The sequence below is a fragment of the Bremia lactucae genome, linkage group LG10 (assembly GCF_004359215.1).
Source record: "Bremia lactucae strain SF5 linkage group LG10, whole genome shotgun sequence".
In the NCBI taxonomy this organism is placed as follows: domain Eukaryota; phylum Oomycota; class Peronosporomycetes; order Peronosporales; family Peronosporaceae; genus Bremia; species Bremia lactucae.
Genome location: NC_090619.1, coordinates 3,877,110 through 3,884,155, shown reverse-complemented (window position 1 = coordinate 3,884,155; position 7,046 = coordinate 3,877,110).

Below are 7,046 nucleotides of genomic sequence, written 5' to 3'. Positions count from 1 at the left end.
ACACTGAAAGGCCAATTTGGGTTTGGCAGTGCCAGAATCGGGGCATGGATAAGACTATCCTTAACTGCTCGAAACGCATTATGTTCGGTGCTAGTCCAGCACCATTCTGTATCCATTTTAAGGAGATTAGATAATGGCCTAGCCATATCAGCGTAATTTTCGCTATATTTGTGTAAATAATTGGCGAGACAACCAGTTACGCAATTTTTTTGGTTTTTAGGAACCGGCCAATCTACTGTGGCTTTTACCTTAGCGGGATTCGCCCTAAGGCCTCGCTTTCCAATGAAGCATCCTAAAAAAGGAATTTCGTCTGCGCCAAAAATGCATTTAGATGCATTGGCATACAATTTATTTGTGCGCATACACTCGAGCACTGCTCGCAAACGGTCTAAATGGTTTCCATATCCGACCGACCCTGCTCCGCACGACTATGGACAAAATGTCATCGAAATAAGTCTGTGCATAACCTCGATGAGGGTGAACCAGTTGCGTCACTAGACGATTAAATGTTGCCGGGGCGTTAGAAAGCCCTTGTGGCATAACCAGCCACTTCCATAACATGCCGCTTGGGGTGCTAACCGCTGTAAGCGGGATATCACTAGCTCGCATGAGCAATTGGTAGTAACCATCGACTAAGTCCAGTGCACTGTACATTGTACATCCCACCATATTGTTCTGAAAGACATCCGTTCTAGGAATGGGGATTTGTGCTGGTATAGTTGTAGCATTAAGCTTATTATAAGCATGTACAATGCACCATTTACCATTTGACTTTTTGACACAAAATGTCGGTGTCGAATGAGGAGATTTGCTCTCTCGTACCATTCCAGCCTCGTGCTTAGCACGGAAGAAATCGTCAATGACGTTACACTGCTCCCTTGGTAAAGGCCATTTTCTTGTGACGCAATATTTGGTTCCCGGAACTAAGTCAATTATATGACGAACACCTCTATCCGGAGGTAAAACAGATGGTGGGCTATTACATACCACATCTTGGACTTCCTTAATTAAGGAATAAAATACATAGGTAGGATCTTTAAGATCCTACGGATTCATTGATCGATGACCCGCTTCGCGCACTAAGTGCAGCTTTTGTGTCATCCAGGACAGCTTCGTCTAGAAGTGACGATGAGTTTAACTCAACCATAGGTCGAATGACCACCATTTCAGATAAGTCACCAGCTTTTAAGGCTCAACCGCACTCATCAATAGACATTTCATCTAGAGCTTGTTTTCTCGCATCACTTCGAATAGGCGTCGTAAATGATCGAGGTGAACATCCAAGTCCGCACGGTTATACGTGGCTTGCTGTGGACGAAGATGTCGTCAAAATAACTCGGAGCAAAGTCACGTAAGGGACGAAGAATGTTTGTCACTATGCGATCGAATATCGCTGACGCATTCTTTAACCCTTGTGGCATCACGAGCCATTCCCACAGCATGCCGCTTGGCGTGCTAACCGCTGTCAGGGGAACATCAGCCTCGCGCATTCGGATCTGATAGAACCCATCCAACAAATCCAAGGTGCTGAAGACTGTGCTATGCACCATCCCGCTAAGAATCATGTCTTTCCGAGGAACAGGTGTCTGAGCAGGTATGGTGGCGTCATTCAGCTTGTTGAAAGCATGAACAATTCGCTAACCACCCATTGCCTTTTTAACACAGATGTTGGGGCTGCTGTGCGGAGACTTGCTCTCACGCACATGATCAGCTGTCCGACGCTGCTCGAAGAACTTGTCGATTGCCTCGACTGTTCCTTCGGCATTGGCCACTGTCTCGTAACGCAATACTTGGTACCAGGAGACAAGTCAATCTCATGATGGACTCCACGGTCCACTGGGTGTTCCTCTGGTACCTTGTCTGGGAAGATGTCTTTAAACTCCAGTGCAAGTTCGTACACTGGGTTTCCCTTGAGCGCATCCTACGACTGAGTTTCGTATCTCTTAATCCGGGTCTTGTCTTCCAGTACTTCCATGTCCATGTTGGACAAAGTATTTATTTCTTCGCGATCGGCTTCCGCAACGATCATGCACACTTGGGCAATCTCGCCATCCTTGGGACTGCGGAGGAACGACTTCTTGCTCATTTCTCCCAGAGAGAGCAAACTTGATAACGAGCTTGAAGGATTATCATTTTTCACGTTGCAGACACCCTGTGCCACCCCCACATCGTCACAAGCAATAGCTTGGACATGTTTTTCGCTTGAAACATCGTGGCCGTTGATGTTTCCTTCGTCAGTTAGCGTGGCAGGAGAATGCATACCTTGTTCAGAGGTACGTGTCTCAACTGGACTAGCTTCGCATGACGGATCACAACGAACGAGTTGAACGTTCTCATTCGTTGCGACCCTCCACGACTTCGGTTGATTCTTCTTGGTTTTTCTTGGTCGGTGCGCTTCCTTCTTGTGCTCAACAGATCCACTTTGTGAAGATGCGGGGCCATAGCACGCCGCGAAATCACTAAAGGGATCTGGAACTTCTTCAACCGAGGCGTATACCCATAGTACTTGTTCCTCATCAGCAGATTCCCACTGCATTGTGTTCGAACCTTGAACACTGATAAGATGCCGTCTCCAATCAATCTTTGGCTGGTAGCGCATCAGCCATGACATCCCAAGTATCATATCATACTTGTCATCGAGGTCGAGAAGGATAAATCCATCTTCTCCTCGGAAAACTTCACATCCCAGGTGTAGAGTAACAACTCTTTTCACCATCTGGGTTGTCGATCCATCCGTGAATTGAACAACCATCTTGCCCATTTCCTTCACATCAGGTGCAAATACGTTGCTATCTGAGATGGCACGCTCTCGAACAAAGTTGTTCGAGGCACCTGTGTCAATCAGGGCACGCAAAGGTGGAGCTGACTCATTCACCTTTACGTCCAAGACTATCAGCTTTGACCGCTGATCGACACTGGTCTTCTTCTTGGTGGACTTCATGTGTGCAGGTTGCACGTTGGGGCCCAAGTCCTGTGACTCCACCGTCATCGCAGGGCTTGATTCTCGGCCAGTAGGGAGCCCCGCTCCTACTGGTCGTTGCCGTTTTTTGCTTGTTCGCTCCGCCCTGGGGTCGGCTGAAAGCACGACCTGACGAGGTTGGGCGGGAGCGCTGCGAGAGCGGCCTGTTGTTGACCGACGCTCGGCAGTCTCGAGCAAAGTGGCCCATCCGATCACATCGGAAACACTTAACATCGGTTCTCGACCGCGTATTCCCGTTGGCTTGTGTGGACAGAGCGGACAGATCCATTGGCTCAGGTCCGTCGTAGTACTGGCGTGGCTGGTACTGCCGGCGCGGCTGCCGGGTCGAAGTCTGGTGGATGCGAGCTTGGCGAAGACTCTTCCTGAAGAGCGCGATTGATCGCGTCTTCCATCGTCTCCGGATACTCTCGGACCTACTGGGCACCGATCCATTTGTGGTTTATACGGATCACGGATCACTGCGGACCGCAATAAACTCACCGCACCTCTCGCCTAGAATGGCAAGATGGCTTACATCCTTCCCTGAATTTAAATTCAAAGTTGAATACAAGCCGGGTATGTCGAATGTCTTAGCTGACATTTATCGCGCTAGCAGACTTCGAGGTAAGTAACCAGGAAAGTGTGTCTAGTGCTAAAGCACAATTTCAGCCTCAACGTTGGCAGCCATGGAGGCATTCCACGTGACGAGCTCATTATCCTCTAAAATAAAAGAGAGCTACAGTCAGGACGACCACTGTCGCCTGCTGTTGGATCACTACGGTGGACGAAACGTTTCCCTTCCGTCGCACCTGAAAGCTAAATTAAATCGCTTTAGCTACAGCGATGGCCTGTTATGGCAGTAGCTGTCGCCTTGTGATCCCTTGAGAATCTATGTGCCTCACGAAACAGACATCAAGCTGATGATCCTTCACGAGCTCCATGATGCGCCATCTAGTGGGCATCTGGCCGTAAAAAGACATTCTTACGAGTGTCAGAGGAATTTTGGTGGCCACACCTATATAGATGGGTGGCCAACTATATTTGCTCTTGCGAACAGTGTCAGCGCATTAAGCCTGCACCGTCCAGCAGTGCGCCACTAAAGCCGCTACCGATTCCAACCAACAGTTGGAAGTCAGTATGTCTGGACTTCATGTTTGGCATGCCGCCCGATTATAAGGGTCGGACGGGGCTCGTCGTCTTTGTAGACAGACTGAGCAAAATGGTGCATTTAGCACCATGTAAAACATCGATCACAGGCAAGGAGGTAGCTCTCTTGTTCCTGGATCATGTATAGCGACTACACGGGATGTTCGAGTTCATCGTATCGGACTGGAACCCACGTTTTACGTCTGTTTTCTAGCGACATGTGTTCGAGCTGCTAGTTAGTAAGCTATACATGTCGACCGCAGATCATCCCCAGACGAATGGCCAAACAGATTGTGCCAATCGAGGCGTGGCGGATGTCTTACGCACTATACCAACTCCCAAGGATTGGAGCAATTGTCCTTTCTGGAGTTTGCTATGAATAACAGTGTCCACGCCAGTACGGGTGAGACGCCCGTTTTATATTAACGGACTGCGCCATTCTCGGACGCCAGTCTCGTTTGTGCGCAGCCCGAATCTTAGTGGGGAAGGGCCCCCCACTATGCTCGGTGCGACAGAGGGTCATAGTTACGTCAATATGACGATGACCCGCGAGGGTATCATGTCAACGACAGAAACCTGCCCAAGTGACCCTGCCAGTTTAGCAGTGGTCAATAAAACTACGTCCTATGACCGACCTCTCGGCGGTGTCATAGGCGAGATTTATGCTAAAGCGTGAGCGAGGCTCAACGCTATGTGGATGAGCGATTAGCCATCACACGAAAAGTCCGTGACGCGATGGCAAGCGCACAGAACAAGTAAGAAGAATATGCGGACCGAAATGGTCGCAAATAATGAACGCTTTAGAGTGGGTGAAAAAGTACTATTAAGTACTGCTCCCCTACCTAAAAATGCAATTTATGTACTACCTGGAGGTACTAGCTCTAAAAGAGCATGTAACGAGGGGATTGCCGCAAGGCTAACTTCCCCCTCAATGTTACCGTAACGCCATTTACAAGCGTATGTACTTGCTCACCCGTGTTACTTTGTGAGGGTATACACGCTTCGTGTCCATTCTGTCTTGGAGTGGAGACAATACGCCTCTAGAGGCCGGGACATTGACGTCCCCGGATTTTCCAGCCTGTATTGGTTCTTTTCAAGACATGTTTTTTAATTTGTTATCCGACAAGAGTTAGGTAACTCAACTTCCTTATTCCGCAAACGTTTACGTGTCGCTTCACGTGCATTAGGAGGGTTTGACCCAAAATGCCCTGGCGAACTGCCAATAGTGTCACTATTGACACTCAGTATGGTGCCACCTCGGCCGACCACACTCGGTCGACTTAGACGTGCCACTCCACGTATCTCAGGGATATTGCACCCTTGAGGTCCTGGGGAACCGCCAACAGTGTCACTACTGACACTCAGTATGATGCCACCTCGGCCGATCGTACTCGGGGGGCTTAGACATGCCGCTCCACGTATCTCAGGGATATTGCACCCTTGATGATTCGGCCTTAGGCCAACAATGCTTTCAGCATTTAGTAAATCGTTATTATAACGAGTTTTACTCGACGGAGTACGTGCCGTTCCACTTGTTTCTGCTGAGTCGGGCTCAGAATTAATGTTTTTAACATTAGAGTTTGTTAACTCAGACATGCCAATGTCTAAAATACTGACAGACTCATTCAATGAATCGCGCCAATAGCGCTTTTGTTGCCTAGCAAGGTGGGTTCATGACTCTCCAAAACTTTGCTAGGAACATTGCGCGTGGCGCCTAAGGTCTTATACCTCCAATCGATCCATGGCTCATGGTGTTATAACCAGGCCATACCAAGGATATGATCATATCTCGAATCCAAATCAAGGACAAGACAGCGTTCCATACTGTCAAAGTCCAGAAACTTTATACCGAAGTTCAATGGAACTTTGGGAACAGTGACACGAGTCCCAGTCGCTAAGCGAACGGTGATTGCCTCACTTTTATGCGCTTTAAGCGCCTCAACCTATTGTTGACTTCCTTCGAGAGATAGACGTCGAGCATAATTGCAAGACGCTCCTGAGTCAATTAAAATTGACCACGGCTTATCAAAGCCCTTTACAGTCGCTTGAGCGACTAGCAAGCCAGGCTTGTACTCTCGCCCCGTGCCAGTAAGCACCGAGCTAATTGGAATTAGGTTCTGATTATTCTCACCTCCTTGAGGTTCAACAGAGCCTAGGTCCTCCCCAGTAGGGCGCCCCGCACCTACTGGGTATCGACGTTTTCCCGCACCGTACCAGATCTCTGGTATAGGTCGGAGTTGGAGCTCTTTCGAGCTTTACGCGAGTTTCGAAGAGGGGCAGGGCGTAAAAATTTCGTGCTTCCGCACACATAATATCTACGGATGGTCTTATGCTGTTCCACAGCTTAGAGAGCCTCTTCTCCTTCCTCAACGAGGCTTAAATCCATAGGTTCCGCTCTGTTAGACGGAACCCATGTGCTTGAAGAGCTTGTTCGGTAAACAGGCGTGCTAACGCGAGCAGACTTAAAGTCAAACTCGGCGCGTAGCGCTATGGCAACTGCCTCTTCGAACGTAGCCGGATGAGATCGGAACAATTCCGTCCGGGCAACGCCCTCATTGAGACCCCCCATAAAGATGGTCACTACAATTGCTTCTTGCACCGGGTCTTGATGCATAGATGCAATGAGAGTTCTCAACTCCTGGACAAAGTCCCCTAGGGTTCTTTTACCCTGTCGAGTCGCTAGGAGCCGTGCTCGCATGCGAAAAGCCTGATCAGGCGGTGCAAACATGCTCGTCATTTGCTGTTTCAGCGAATCCCATGAGGGAAAAGCGTCGTTTATGGACGTGCTGCACGATAGTGCCCACTCCATGGCTCTACCTCCAAGTTTGGAAATGGCCATAGCCACCTTTTGCCGTTCTGTTAAGAACAAGGCGGAATCAATGGACATTTCCATCTGCTTAATCCAAAAAGGGAGATTTTCTCCCTCTTTTCCCTCAAATGT